The following is a 16748-nucleotide window of genomic DNA, read 5'->3' on the forward strand; positions in this document are numbered from 1 at the left end:
GGTGAGGTCACTTCTTTCCCCATCTCTGCCATCCCCCAAGTCTGGTGTAACATTTAGCAAAATTGGTAGCTGCTCTTGAGGGTTTTCATTTGTTTCTCTGCGTTCCCCTGAAATGTCATGTTTCTGTGGAAGCGTGAACAATAGTAGAATTTTCCATATTGCATCAGATGTTCTTGTGATTCAAGCAGGCTTGGGAAAATCTTACTGGTTAGGATTCTGTAACAACACAGCTTTCTTTTGTGTCTGGCAGTCTGTAGCTGGACCATGAAGAAGTGTGTTTCACATTGGCAGTAGGGTGGCCCTACATAGGAGGAGTGCCACACGACTCTGAAAGACCCCCTCGATCAGCTCTACTGTGGAGTGGAGCAAGATAAGGGATGTGTCTTCAACAAGCTTGGTCAAAATAGGGGCTAATCAAGAGAAAACAGAGAAATTGCTTGAATTTGCAAAGTAGCCAGAATACTGTCATTTTTAATTGTGAAAATGGGATATGTTCATTACACGAGTTCTAAAAATTTACCACATGGTAGTCTAGTCCCTTCGTATTGAGACCTGTGTGGATGTGTTATAAGTAAAAACTTTTCATTTCAAAAGGAATGCATAACATTATAGAAAATTGGTACAATACTGGAACTATAGGGGAGAAAATTATTCCATCTTAATTCTCCTTAATTTTCATTGCCTCTCAGCATTCTGTTGTTTCAAAATTATATTTGTTTCAAAACTTTATACACACACAAAAGCATACAGGGTCAGTCTGCAGAGATTTGTATATAATTTGATTTCAGGAAAATCATCTTTTTTTAAGGTTTATTTTAAAATTAGAGAATGTCTATCACTCAGAGACACTACTGTTGGTATTTTATCTTTTCAGTCTCATATATTTTCCTTTACAACAAAAGTTTAATGTATACAGAAGTTTTTATAATTTTCCCCCTAATTTACATACACCAGTATCAATTTGAGGAAACCTGATATCTTATCAATATTTCTTCTCCTATTCATTCACATGCTGCATCTACTTAGATCTTTCTTTCATTGGCAGTTTATAGTTTGGGGCATGTGGTTGATTCTTGCACATATTTTGCTCAATTTATACCCAAGAACTTCTATTAGTGTTGAAAGTGATATTTGTCGTAAAAATTAGCCTTTTATAAGCCCTTTGATCTTTAATTGATATGTTTCCTGAGAAAATTGTTGATGTATGTCGTTATAAGAAGCTGCACAGACAGATCTGTGTCGGCTCCACTGTCTCGTCCTTTGACTAGGTCTTGCACAACTGTGGTCTAATGTTTGTAGTATAATATAACTAGAATATTGATATTAAGACAATCAAGATACAGAGCAGTTCTATCCCCACATGGAGCCCTAGCTCAGGGCACGATTGTTGACATAAATTCTCCTTTAAAGCCACACCTACCTCACCCCCTGTGACCCGTGGCAACCATCAAATTATGACTTTGTAATTCCAAGTGTTTTATAGAAATAGAATCATATACATTTGACTTTTTTGAAAGTGGCTTTTTTTTTTTTTTCATGTAGACTAATTCCCTGGAGATTTACCCAAGTTGCTGCATCTGTCAGTAGTTAATCCTTTTTATGGTATGGATGCACCTCAGTTTGCTTCAACATATACATGAAAAGACACCTGGGTTGTTTTCACTTTTGTGCTATTATGAATAAAGCTAATATGAAAATCATACATAGGTTTTCGTGTAAACGTAAGTTTTCATTTATTTGGCACTCTCTTTGTTAGGAACAAATCATTCAATATGCTGCTTGATGTTTGTTATTGATATTTTTGTGTATATGCCATTTCAGTTGGGGTATTTATAATTTCCTGTAGACCTTTAAAAAATAATGAATGGATGTTGAATTTTTATCTCATGCTTCAATGCTTTTATTTATGTGTGCATATGACTTTCTTTTTATTAATATGGTAAATTACATTGGTTGATTTTTGCATCTTGAACTGGAGTGAATGCATTTGATGTGATTAATATTACCTTGTTATGTGTCACTGAATTTGATTCACTAATAATTTGTTGATCTTGCCTTTCTGTTTCTGAGGAATAATTATCTGTAGTTTTTTTTGTTTCTGTTGTTCTTTCACTTGGTTGTTAGGGTGATACTGGCCTCATTCCTCTTCCATTACCAAGTAAAATTAGTATTATCTCTTCCTGAAATTTTGGCTAAATTTCTGAATGAAAACCATTGGGTCTAGAATTTTCTCTTTTGGAAAGTTTCAATCACAAATATTTTATTGATTTCAAGGTATAGGGCTATTTAGATTACCTTGTTTTTGAGATTTGGTAAGTATGTCTTTCAAGGGTTTGTCCATTTCATAAAGTTCCACACTCCTTTCTTACCTTTCTGTAGCAATATGGTCTGTAGTGACAATCACATTTCATCCCCAGTATTGGTAACTGGTGTTTTCCTTCTTTTTCTTCATTTCTCTGCAACTCTGCTCAGTGAGAATGAGAGGCTGTAGTGAGCTTTCTCCATCTTGGCTGGCACTAGAAGTAGCTTTCATGAAATTTTAATACTTGTTTATTTCCACCTAGAATATTTTGCAAATCTTTTGCAAAACTATTTCCCAGAACATCATGCACTTTTCCATACATCATCTTTAAAGACTGTATTCCTCCACGTGAGCGTTTCTATTGTCTTCATGGACTATGAATAGATATCTCTTCCTATATATCTGTGAATATAAGGGTCAAGTTTTAGAGGTGAAACTGCCTTACCAAAGTTTTAATAAAATACCTTGATTTAAAATCAATAATTTACACTTTCACCATCAATATTTGGAGTGTTTATTTCTCTGTGTTCCGACTAACACTGTGAACAGAGAAGGAATGCCAGTGACCACTGAGGTACCTCAACCTCAACATCTTGTGTGATGGATGCCTTGCAGATATTTCATCACATATCTCGTGAATTTAAGTGTCTCACTGTTTTTGACTGTTTATAAAACCCAACAATACTAGACATATTTAATTGAGATACAAATCTTCGGGTGCTTAATTAGGATAGAATTATCATGTGTGAAGTGAGTAAAAATAGCTTTCTATGTACACTCATCATGAGTCTGCTTGTGCATTCCATTCATCGTGCATTAACATTGTACTTTACCTGAGTCATGAGTGATTTATTTGGTCCCATATAAAAAGTCAAAATGAAGAGTTTGAAGAAAATGTATTTGTTATACCATTAAATCTCCTTTTCTTTATAATTGTACATCTTCTAAAGTATAAAATAGGACTTCATAAAGGAATATAGTCTGCAGAAGAGGTCATATTGGTGTCAGCCTGGTTCTTGGCAGAGTAAAAGATGACACAGTCATTTGGGTAATTTGAGTAAGTTTTTATAAAATTATGATTTCCATGGTAAGGGGGTAAAAATCATAAATTAGACACCAAATCTGTGGGGTGGAAATGAACAATTTACCACTGCTGTCTGAGCATGCAGGGCTACTCGTTAGGGAGTGAGTGAACCAAACAAATACCCCAAGTTTCTTTTCCTTCCTCTGTCTAGTCTCTTGTCAGTATTCTACATTGATTAAACCTAGAAGAAGCCAGAGAGTTTAAAAAAAAATCTCTTCATATAGTGCAAAAGATCTGCCACAGTGCAGATAGGAAAAGTTATTGCATCCAATTCCCTACCACAAATAGAGTCAGAAATCTCAGGCTGATTTGCAACCAATTGTATATGATGGCAGTGCATTTTTGTGTCACAAGATATTTATAGTTGAATATGTCAAATGATAATTCTTAAGATAGAACTCTTTAGCAAAGTATATTGTGAATTTTTGATGAAATAGATGAAGCATATTTAATAGAGGCATACAGCCTAAGAGGTTAGTGCTTAGGTTCAGAAGTTAGAATGAATTTGAATCCAAATCTTTCCATCTCCTACTGTCTGACTCTGGATGAATGCATTGTCTTTTCCAGGGTCTGTTTTTTGTTGTTGTTATTTCTTTGTTAATTGGAATATCTACCTATCACATAGAGTTGTAGTGAGGATTATTTGTGATAATATATGTCAGTTGCTTAATCCAAATGCCTGGCTTATATAAGCTGCTTAACAAATGTTATCTGTTATTATTTTAATTGTTACATACATACTTGTGACCAAGGACAAGAACCTTGATTTAAGAGGATTGAGATCATTTTAGAATGAAACTAATTACTTAAGTATAATGTTCAGAAAGAGAGCTTAGTAATTATAGGTACAGACTCTGGAATAAGATTTCCTGAGTTTGCAGCCTAGTCCTGCCTCTGACTGTTTCCTTATACAAGTTACTATGTCTTAGTTTCATCATCTGAAAACTGGAGATGAGATCAAATCAAATATAAAAGGAAAAGATAAAAATTCATAATAATGTAAAAGAAATTAGATTTTAAAAGGTTGTTCATCTGAGAGAATATTTGTTCAGTGAATTCATTTTCAAATATTTAGTTGATAGCCCCTGATAGCTGCCTATATAAAATCTGAAACACTAAAGGCTGTTTCCTGTTATTGACTCAAGAATTACTATCTGGGAAAACATCCTTATTTCCTAGGGTGGTAGATAAAGAAGCCAGCCCAAGAGTTGCCTGATTGATAACTGTAAAACCCAACACAACTGGGCAGGAAGTAGGAAGGGACTGAGAGAAGTGCATTCACCAGGAGGTGAAATATATACAAACAAAATGTAGCTTCCAGCTGGTAGAAAAAGACCTACTAGCAGTAATGCTTTCTGAGCTTGATAATAATCTATGAGTCGGGAGAAATGCCTTCTCAATAGAACACTTTATAGCACTATTAAACTGAGTTAGAATTGTACATATAAACTAGTATTCTACTGGGACTAGAACAGAATCTAAGTAAAAGAACCCCCTAATCAATCCACATATACTATTTGTTGACAAATTACTAGTATTAGACAATTCTGCTCTTGTTCAGGCTAAATAAATAGGAAAAGAAAACCAACTACATGCAACCATTGAAAACTATTGCAGAACAAAGGAAATGGAATGTTAAAACCCACAAGAAGAGCATACTAATGAAAAGTATTTACAAGAGGAAACCAAAACATTTTAGAAAATCATCCAAAATCCTCAATAGAGTGGAAAAGAACAAGAGTTCTTATTAGTATGCTTTTTATCATTGGTCAATTTCAAAGGTAAATTCCAGTCTTATTTAGGCGTGGGTAAAATGAGAATGACTCAATGACTAAGCTGTTTTAAAGACTTCATCCATTCAGACTCTCCTTCCTCTTAATTATGATTTTAAATAGCATAGAACTAAAAAGAAGACAGAGAAACTTGTGTTACAGTTTTTGTAAATAAAACTTAACGTTGATACCTCACAATGCCATTCCTTTGGGCTAAAATTTCATTTTATATGTACCACCAGAGTGCCATGCTGTTGTCCATGATCAAATGATTCTATGAGATTGATACTAAAATGTTGTGCTAATTGATACAACAAATACTATATGATTGATTCTAATGCTGTTTTCTTAAAGACTTCTCTGTCTTCATATAATAATAACAATAAAGATTATCTTTCACTCTAGTTATGGGACTATCAAATATGTCTGCTCAGAGAATTAATGTGCCTTTCAAACATATGTTCATAAACAATTCTTGGTTTCACCCCTTGGACCGACTTCTACCTTGTCTCTAGCTCAAAAAAAGTAAATGCCACTAATATCCAGTGCTATACAAATCCAGGATACATTGCTCTTTAGGATTAATTGAATTTTCATTTGGATCTTTTCTGTATTTCTCCCAGAAGGCACCTCATTTATTTGAAATTGACTTTAGTAATGTGAACAATTTACTTTTGTATTTTTATCAAAACAAGCTATACATTTATTGTGGTTTTATATCTACCTGTTGAAAGTTTCAACCTGGCTGGGCAACTTATATTATTTACATAATGAAAATTATTAACTAGTATCTTTGGGTTTGGCAATTTGTCCAAGATCAGAAAATAACCTCAATATTGGTCAAAACACATAATGCCTAAGAAAGATAAATCTTTCAATCAGTTTCAAGTCTTAGGAAAATTTTAGCAAATAGTTTTTGATTTTTGAAAAATTAGTTTTCACATAGTGTTTAGTGGAGTAGCCACATGTTATTTTCTAATTCTATCAAAGATGGACATTAAAAACTTTATGGGAAATATCATGGGAAATCCCATAGAATTTACAAAAACCTCCTGGAGCTAATATCTGCCTAATTAGGTTGCAGGATGCAGTCAGTTTCCTCTATATGAGAAATGAGCAACTAGAATTTGAAATTAAAAACATAATTCCATTATATTAGAACCCCCAAATAAAATTCCTAGGTATAAACTTAGCAAAATATGTAGGGGATCTTTGTGAGGAAAGCCACAAAAACTCTGATCAACAGAATCAAGTAAGAACTAAGTAAATGGAGAGTTATTCCATGTTCATGGACACAAAAAAGTCTGTATTGTCTTTAGCTCATTCTTACACAATTAAGCATATTCTTCCTGAACAATCCAGCAATCAGATTCCTTGGTTTTTACCCAAAGGACGTAAAAACATGTGTTCATATAAAACCCTGCAAATGGATGATTATAATAGTTTTATTTGTAATTGCCAAAACTTGGAAGCAACCCAAAATGTCCTTTAGTCAGTGAATGAACACACAAACTATGGCATATCAGACAATGGAATATTATTCAACACTAAGAAGAAATGTACTATCAAACCATGAAAATACCTCAAGGCATGTTAAATGACCACTGAGTAGTAAATCTGAAGGGGTAACCTACTATATGATTCTAATTAAAGAACATTATCAAGACAATAAAGCCAGGTGTTAGGGTGTGTGAGGGATCAATAAGCAGAATATAGAAGATTTTTAGAGCAAAAAATATGTTACTATAATGATGGATATTAGTATACATTTGTCAGATCCATAGGATATACAACACCAAAAATGAATCTTGGATTTTAGATTAACTGTGAACTGTGCATGATTAGAGCATGCCAATGCATGCTCATTAATATAACAAATTTACTATTCTGATGCAGAATATTAAGAATGGAGAAGACTTAAGGGCAGAGGGCATATATGGGAAATGTCATTGTCCACTCAAATTTGCTGTGTACCTCAGGGAGCTCTAAAGATTTTGTCTTTAAAAAAAAGAGATGATAAATATAAAATCAAATGTACATCATTGGTACTTTCTATATGCTGCTACTACTGCAGAAAACCTCATAAACATTTCAGACAGAAATATTGCAAACATCAAAGAGTGTTTTCTGTTCAAGATTTATTTATTTATGCATACAAGAACAGAGGTATAGGTCAGAGGTGCAGGGGCAGTGAGAGGATTCACCAGAGACAGAGTGGGAAGCAGAACCGACAAGTTAACTGAAATACCCTGCTGATGGGAACAGAGGGCAAGACAGGAGAGGTCTTCTGTCCCATGTGGGTCAGCTCCCGGGTGGGGATTGAGCTCATGCTGCTGTAGCTGCAGATAGCTTATAGTGCTGTGCTTTAACCCCTTACACCATCAAGGAGGGCCCATCATCAAAGAGCTTTTAAAGGGATTTCCAGCTGTGAATGTAGGTAACTCTAATCCAGGATCACGATGTTAAGTTCCAGTGAATAAATATTACATATTCTAACCTAGTTAGAGACTTTTCAAATTTTGACCTTCAAGAAAAAAATTAGAGATAAATTAGAGCTATGATATAGGTATGCATATAAATTATTGAGCTTAATTATTAAATTGTTACTATTTTTTTCTATATCATGTTCCTTTCCCATTCCTGCCTAGAAGTATCAGCTATCCAGATTCTTGTGTGCATTACTTCCTTCTTAAAACATAGTATGTAGTCTTAATAAATTGTGTTGGTTAGTTTTGCTTGAGTAGGTCTTTCATAAAAATTGTATTATTATGGAGGCTTTCTCTATCCAGATAGAAACAGCACATTGAAAGGGGGTAAACTTGACAGTACAATGAGCTATTGTGATATTGTTTACATATCTCTGCTTTTTATTGCCTTCAGTGCTGTGTCATTTGGCCTTGCAGCTGATTAGTGGATTAGAAATTGGAAGGGTCATATGTAAATGTTGCCGCCTAACTGACAGAATGATTAATTGGAAGCATATATTTGTGGAATTTTACCTGCTTTGTTGCTTGGGAGGCCTAGTTCCAAGCTGAAACGTGTATTAATGGCAGACCTATGACAGCTTGGAAAAAAAATTCTTCCAACATTGAATTGCAGTGAAGTATAATTGTGTTTGTTCGCCAGTGTCACACTAGTTTTAAAAATCTTTTGGCTTTTTCTATAGCTTCAGTCAGCATTGTTGAAACTTTCAACATGCATGGATGTAACCTCTGGTCCCCTACTGCTTAGATTTTGCCACTGCTTGTGCCGTTAGTTTCTTCCAGTATCAGCTCCTCTGGGAGCTGAAGATTTACATGAAAAGGGTTTTCCCTTTGCTTTCATAAATCTATGTGTGGAACATTGACTCACGCTGTTGATTTTGGTCTTAGAGATGTTTGAATTCTTGTTTTCATTCAAAATATCCTTTTGATTTTTTGTTTCTTTGTGCTTCAGTGGAAAACACTATCAGTTATTTTTTATGAAGAAAGCAAAGGAGGGAAAGAAAATGACAGTTATCCATAACATTAATCTACAAAATTAAAAAAGCATTATCTAGGAAATAATTGACTTCAATATTGTGAGGATGTGGTAAAGTCTACTAACTTTAAAAGTCTCCTTAGTGTTCTGATCTGACTTTATGTCCTTTGTTTTAAAAGGCAAGCGGTAGATACATGTCTCCATAAAGATCTGAAGAATAGAATGCTATGATGATGCTGAAAGTTTATTGCTATCATATAAGCTGTTTTATATGGTTAATTTTATTGTGTATCACCTCTAAATGCCTGTATCAGCAGTTTTGACTTTTTATAACTTTCTTTACTTGTATTGATGCTAAAATGCATTAAGTAGCAGGTATGGGCAATGAGATATTAGATTGTTGGCTTTCATATTTCTAGTTTTGATTTGAGGGCGGGGAGTGAGGTGGGAATGAGCGAGAGTGAGATGGCATGTGTAGAGCCATCCTGACAGCACTGAACCCAGTGTTCAAGAGCAGTCCTGGAGAACACACTTTGTAGCTTCAAGTTCAAGTTGTCTCAAAGGTCACATCAGTCGGTCACAGCACTGCTTTAATTAGGTAATCACCTCACTTACCTTCTACCATCTTAACCAGCAACTGGGGAGCTATCAGTTACCGGAAAGAGGAGCAAGTGAAAGAGTCAGGGAGAGGAAGACCATGCTTAAAGGCAAGAATCCTTCTAGAACAGAACTTGGAGGAGGTAGAGGTCTACCAGGGGTGGGGGCAGGGGGCAGAATTCTTGAAGAGCAGAATGAAGGATGCTGACTTGAAAGTCAGAAAGACAAAATTCAGAATGTGTTCTCAAAGATGACTGCCATAAAAACCATCTGCTGTGTCTAAATTAATGTCCAAGCAAATATTTTCAGTCAGAAGAATGCTTTAAATATCCAAGGAGATGCTAAAGGGAAATGCTATTATTTCAGTTTTTAAAGACCATAGAACATACTCCATGGGAGAGTGTTAATCGTTCATCACTGCATTCATTTAAACATTTTTGATCCCTGCATGTAAAAGTGCCCTAGATAAGATAACAGTGCTTGATGCTATTTTTTGTCTCCATGATATACCTTTACTTTTGTTCCAGTTCACAGACATCTGGCTTGAGTAAAATATGAATGTTAGTTGTGAACAGAGATAAAGTTAGACATGGCAAAGCAGTCATCTGTTTTTCCATCAAAGCCAGAAGAACCACCCTAAAACAAAATGAATTAATACTTTTTTTTATATCAACCCAGCAGCCTGAAGACTTGTATGCACATTAGATGCAAATATCAGGCATATCTTTGGCTATTCCCAGTGAATCTGTGCTTCAGAAAGTCTCACTGAACTACACCTTTGAAGTCTACATAAAGGCAATGAAAGAAGTAGCCATTTTTCTTCTAGCTTTATTGAGCTACCAATGATAGACAACACAGTGTGAGTTCCAGGTGTCCAACATAATGACTTGACACACAAATGATTGCCAGAATAAGTTTAGTTAATAGCCATTGCCTGTATAATTACCAAAAAAATAAATTGAGATGAGAATTTACAATCTGTTCTCTTACTGACTTTCAAATATACCATGCAGCAGTGCCAGCTATAGTCAAGCCATGTATTCCATCCCGAGTACTCATTTATCTTTTTTTTTTCAAATTATGTTTATTGGAGGAAAGTTGGTTTTATGTAGTTGTATCTGCTTTGGCAGTTATAGGCTTAAACCTCTACAAATGTATATGTTCACACCATGCCCAATACCAGTACCCTAATAATCTTCCACCATTGGGTCCCTTCCCTACTCCCACCCACACCACTCTTCCTCTCTGGTTGCGTCAGTTTTGCAAGTCAGATGTCATGGTGTCTAATTGGTTTAGTTTTGACTGACCCTTTGTTTTGTTTCTCCATATTCCACTTAGAAGTGAGGCTATCCAGTGTTTGTCTTTGTCTCCTGACTTATTTCACTTTGTGTTGTTCTCTTCAGCTCCATCCATGTTGTCTCAAAAGACAATAGTTCATCTCTCTTTATATATATATAGATAAGTACTATTTCGTTGAATATATAACCCACATTTTCCTGATTTATTTCTCTGTCCTTGGATACTTAGACCTTTCCATAGCTTAGCTATTGTAGTAAGGCTATAATGAAGAAAGGAATATTCCCTTGAATTAGTGTTTTGATATTTTTCATGTTTATAACTAGAGAAAGAGTTGCTGAGTTACATAGTATGCCAATTTTTAATTAAAAAATCCATATTTTATTAATTGACTTATTCACTAATATTTATTCACTAATACTACCATTTACCCTCTGTTAGGTTGTGATAACACAATGGCAAATGATATACAACCCCTGCCTTCAAAAATGCTGCTATTTTGTGTGGGTGTCAGACTCAAATACTGAGAAGACTGTGGGGAAGTATAGTGAAAGAAATGTATGGGATCTCATGATGATTAAAAATTCTCCTACGAATCACGGTTGGATTCTAAGGTAACATTGATGAGCTCAGTTCAATCCCTTGCTTTGTAGAGTGTCCATGCCCACTGGGCCTTGAACTGGCGAGACTGTGGCTGCATTGACTAGCACAGTGCTGCTTTAGTTCACTGAAGCATCCTATGTAGCGTTGATGTGGCAAATGTGATAAATACAGAAATTTTCTGATATGAGCTACTAAACGTTCTTCTTTGTAATAAGTTCTGCTCCCAAATTGCTCACTAAAGGGCCATTCCCTGAAAGAGGCATTGTCATTGGCCAGTATTCCAGTGAGTGACAGAGCGAAAAATATTTGTCACATTGACATATTTTGCTTTCCTCACTAAATGGAAGGAATTTTGGATAGTTACTTTTGCTGCTGCTGGAGATGATGGTAATAGCGGAGATGATGGGAAAAGATTTCTGCTTTTTTGTGAACCTCAGATATGTTACACAGAAGCCACGTGAGAATCAAATGTGGGGTAAAACTTGGTTTGTGTTGACGTCTAAGAATCCTCTCCTTTGCCTGTTTAGTGCTTCCTTGGGACTTTTTCTTCTTTGAGAGAGTTTTACAACTCATAATTAACTGAAAAAAAATATTAATACAAATTATAAAATTTTAGAAGTTGCAGTGTTTAAAGATCTGTTAAGGCCTTTGCCTTCTACTCCTTGAATCCCTTCATAGTAGTAAATGAAGGACTCTGGCCTCTTAGTTCTGAGGGTGGAGTTTTCTTTCAACCTCATTTGAGTGGAGAGATTCTTTTCTCCACGAGGGACATCTCTACAGCCTGAAGATACCATCTGTACAAAAAGATGGGTTATTTGTCATAACTGGGTATTCCCAGAAGGGAATTCTGGTTTTCCCTCTCCCCCACCCCTCCTCAAGAAGTGGGTCAGAGAAATCAAAGAAACTTGAGGATATCTTGCTATTTCCCAAAGTTATAGCTGGGAGGCCTGGAACTAAACCTCAGAAGTAGGAGTTTCTACTCTGGGAGTAAAATGGCATCATGGCAACTTAGCCCAACTGAATTAGCATTCATTGCTGCATTCCTACCCTTTTCACAAAATTTTGTGCCCTCCTTGGTGGCACAGTGAATTAAAGTGCAGCACTGGGAAGCTAGCTGCAGACACTGCAGTAAGAGTTCAATCCCCAGTCAGGGAGATGACACACATGACACAGCAGACCTCTCCTGTCTCACCCTCTGCTCCCTTCAGCAGTGTATTTAGGTTGAACTGCCTGTTCTGCTCCCCACTCTGCCTCTGGTGAATCCTCTCACCGTCCCTGCACCTCTGCACCTATACCCAAGTTCTGTATGCATAAATAAATAAATGTTAAAATAAAATAATGGCAGCATGGCTCAGATGGAGATTAAGCAGAATACTGAGTGTGTGGTCAAGCCAGGGTAAGGTAACAGAGTGTGAAGCATCCCAAGCCAAGAAAGCCAGATAAACCAGGGGAATTAGACCAAAGAGTGCAAGGCAAGACAATGCTGAGACCAGGAGCCACTGAGACAAGTTTTGAGAGGAAAAGGCAGGGCCCTGCATGGCCTTCAAAGGGGAGGCGAAGGTCATCACCAAGGTGTAGCTATTATGAACCCACAAGGGATGGGTAAAGATATAGCCCTTCAGAGAAAAAAATCGGAAATCTGTTCATTGTATAAAGTTGGTATCACATTCACTCTTGACTAAGTTTTTTGCCTAAGAGTATGATAACTGGAATGCTTCCTTGAGTTGACTATAAACACTGTGAAATGTAGGTATTTCTGAGAAAACAATGTCAAATGATACCAATATTTTCCCCACAGTTGCAAAAGAAACATGTTCTCAAGCACAGTTCTATGCTGAAATTGGCAACACCACATGAAATGGATCATTTTCTGTATGGGAATGTATCACTGAATTCCTTGATTTGTTTTTTTGGAAATTTTATTTATCTGAATTCTGAAACAGAGCTCTGCTTTGCAAGTTAAGACAAGGTCTCACACAGCTATCATGTGTGCTTGTTTTCTGCAACCGCTTTTCATTGAGATTGTAGCTCTCTAGGGACCAACCGTCAAATGGGGCAGATGGAGAAATAGGGAGGGATTGGAGGCCATAAGCAAACGGTGGCTTTTCTACAAGGAAGCCCGAGTCTGCTGAATAGTAATAGTGAGGTTGAACGCCTTTCTTTCTGTGTTGTCATGGATAGAATTGTGACCCTCACCATCTCCAAATTCATATGTTAAAATCCTAAGCCCAGCATCTCAGAATATCTCCTTTGTTAGAAATAGAGTTGCTGCAGGTGTAATTCGTTACATGAGATCACGATGATACAGGGTGACCGGTGTCCTTTTCGACAGAGAAAATTGGGCAAAGACACATGCAGGGAGAACATCCTGTGAAGATAAAGGCAGAGACTGAGGTGATGCTTCTAGAAGCCCAGGAACAGCAGAGATTGCCAGGAAAACACCAGCATATTATTTATTAACTTAGATGATCTTCCATGTGTTTCAGTTTTTGTTATTATTACAATTATTGTTTAGTTTGTTGCCTCTAAAAGAAAGAAAGAACAAATACTTCCATTAAATTCTTGGTCCACGTAAATAGATATAAGGTAGATGGTTATAGCTTCAAATAAAATTTTCATGTGTAGCTCATTTGCTTGAGTTACTGTTTTAACTGGAGTGTTTTGCTTAAAAGTTTAGACTTATCACATAGCTGTATAAATGTTTTTATGCTGAAATAGATATATTAATTTATATTTAAGTAAAAGTGTTGTCAAAGTCCAGAGAAGTTCATCTCCCACATGATCAGAGGAGACTTGGTAACACCTGGAAAGTGAGGTTACTGTAACAGTGGTGTGAACTAGAGGCATTAGATTCAAGTCTTTTTTAAAATCATTCCAGATTTACATTACTGAAAATGGTAAGATAAAATGTTTCTTTACGATTTCCTATTTGCTACCTGGCATTTCAGGAAAATTTCTTCAATGTAACCCAGAATCTTAGAAACCTAAATCTAAATGAAAAGACGTGGAAGGAAAACATCTTTTGACCTGGATGTTCAGATGTTTGTGGTGTTTATTTGATAGTTCAGTGAGCCAGCTGGAACTACTTCTTTTCCTTTGCCTTCTAACCCCTGTTTCTAGGAATTAAAAAACAGAAGGGCAGTTTGCAGCTTAGAGAATTCTCACTTAACTTCAGCTGGAGGGGACCCAGAGTCCAGCTGTGTTGTATGAAGTTACACTTTTAACTCTATGTGAGCATACTAGCACTTGCCTTTGCCAGTTTCAAACAGACACCTATGTGTTACATACACATAGGTGTTTAATTTTTTAAAGATGGTTACTATTAAAAATGCCTTTAAACTCCTGCAGTATAGGTGTATACCTGTGGAATACCATGACTCATACACTACATCCCATTTGTTCACTTACTCATTAGGCATCTGTCTACATGTGTACATTTGTATGCTTATCTAAATGTACTAGACATACTGAGAAGTGTACAAATCCGACGTGAATATCTCAAAGCACTTTTACAAAGAGAACACTTGTATAGAAGCACTGTTCTTAATTATGTACATTTCCAAATCCTAATCATATAGCACAAGGACTAACATACTTAACTCCCCCCAGTATTTATTGAATAAATAAGGAGGTGCATTGTTTCTACCAGTAAACATCTGTCATCTCAAAAGCACATATTTTGCCACAAAGCAGCTCAAGACACCAAGCAACAGCACCCCATAAGCCACCATGTCTTGCATATTCTTTGCCCCTTCAAAGGTAACCATTATTATGAAATTTCCACTGTAGCTCAAACAAGTGCTGCTATTCTTGATTTCTATAGTATAGGCAATTTTTACTGATTTTTTTCCCTCTAGCTTCTTTGGTTCAATATTGTGTCTTGTGTTTGTGAGGTGCATCTATGTGTTTAAAAGCAGCGATAATTTTTTTAAAAAACATTATGAAGGATTCCATTAGGTGTATGTTAAAATTTGCTTTTCATTCCACTGCTGATGTACTTTTGGGCTTAAAAATTTGCATTCTGACTGGTCCATCTACTGAAATTACCAAAAATGGAACTACCATATAACCCAACAAATCCACTCCTAGAGCTCTACCCAAAAGATACAAAAATATTAATTCAAAAGGAAACCTGAATTCCTGTGTTTTTTGTTTTGTTTTGTTTTGTTTTTCAGCATTATTTACAATAGCTAAGCTTGGAAACAATCCAAATGCCCCCAGAACAAATGACTGGATCAAGAAGTTGCCATCTATATATAATGGAATGTTACTTAGCAATCAAAAATATTAAACTCATGCCATTTGCAGCAACATCTGTGGAACTGGGAGGGATTATACTCATACTCAGTGAAAAAAGTCAAAAGGAAAAAAGCACATTAACAGACAGTTTCCCTTATAGGAGGAACATAGGGAGGCATAGCAAGGGGTCAGGGAAAAGAATTAAAGACCAAATTTGCAGGCAAGCTGTGGAACTGAGACATACTACAGCCAGGGGATGGGGTTTGGGGGTGGACAGGAGTCAAAAAGATAAAGGAAGAGCCCAAGAGACTAAGGTGTCAGTTGACAGGTAGTGTGGATGTGGGAATTTTATAGGGACTAAACCTGAGGGAGAAATAAAACATTATACAAAAATGAGCAACAATGTTTTCATATATATATATAAAACATTGTGTAAATGTAAAGTATATAGTATGTTACTTTTCATATTGGAGTCAGGTAGGTCTTTGAGGGTCATGAACTTCACTCCTTTGAAATATGTGGCAATAACAGCTCTTTACCTCTGGACAATGTTAGCAACTTTTAAACCACGTTAACATCCATTACTTAATTTGTTCTTACAACGACATCTAAAGTAAATGGGAGGTTATTATTATCTCCTCTTAGCACAGGAAAGAACTAACAGAAGTAGTAATAGCAGTTGCTGACATTACTAGAATGTTGACCTAAGAGCGTATGTTGAATAGGCTGTTTGGGCTTTTTTAAGTTTTCTTTTCTTTTTTTTTTTTTTAATGAGATAATGAAGCTCAGAGAGTTGAAGTAACTAACTTACCTATAGAGTTTTAGTAAATAGGGGATATATGTTCCATGTCCACCCGAGTGCTCTCCACATCTTTCTTCTTCCGTACACACATGAACTTCCAGGTTTCAATTACTCCAGAGGCAAATTTCTTGCAGTTACTAAGTTGAGTAACCATGTAGTAGGAGCTCAGCAATTAGGAGCACGTATAGTTATCAAACTTTCCATGAACTTCCAAATGGCTGACCTTCTCCCAACTAAAACAATGCAGCACATGAAGATGAACTTTAATTCACATTCAGCCTCAGTGTTCTTGTCAACAGCTGCAGGAACAGCTGTTCCCCTCTCACTGCAACCCTCTTCCTCTTTCCCTAGCTAATTGCTACCAACTAGTCAAGCCACTATGAATATTATAAGCCTTGTCCCCTTCAACAGCCTCTATCCAGCTGTTAATAATTCAGGCCCTGCTTGTCCACGGATTCAGATTTGTTCTGTTTGGATGATTAATTCTGGAAGCTAATCATTGGATATTAAAAAAAATGTATTAAATCACTGTTTTTCATGTAACTTGAGGTATTCTGAAGTAGGCACAAGTCTTTAAAATAGTCACCAATAACA

General features: G+C 36.1%; 1 protein-coding gene across 1 annotated transcript in view; it reads left to right on the forward strand.

Moving 5' to 3' along the window:
* The window catches only part of AIG1 (androgen-induced 1), a 217940-nt gene that overhangs the window by 14192 nt on the left and 187000 nt on the right, over window positions 1–16748 (forward strand). The window lies entirely within an intron of this gene.

This window comes from Condylura cristata, unplaced genomic scaffold (genome assembly GCF_000260355.1).
Source record: "Condylura cristata isolate star-nosed mole 26May11 unplaced genomic scaffold, ConCri1.0 scaffold00001, whole genome shotgun sequence".
In the NCBI taxonomy this organism is placed as follows: domain Eukaryota; kingdom Metazoa; phylum Chordata; class Mammalia; order Eulipotyphla; family Talpidae; genus Condylura; species Condylura cristata.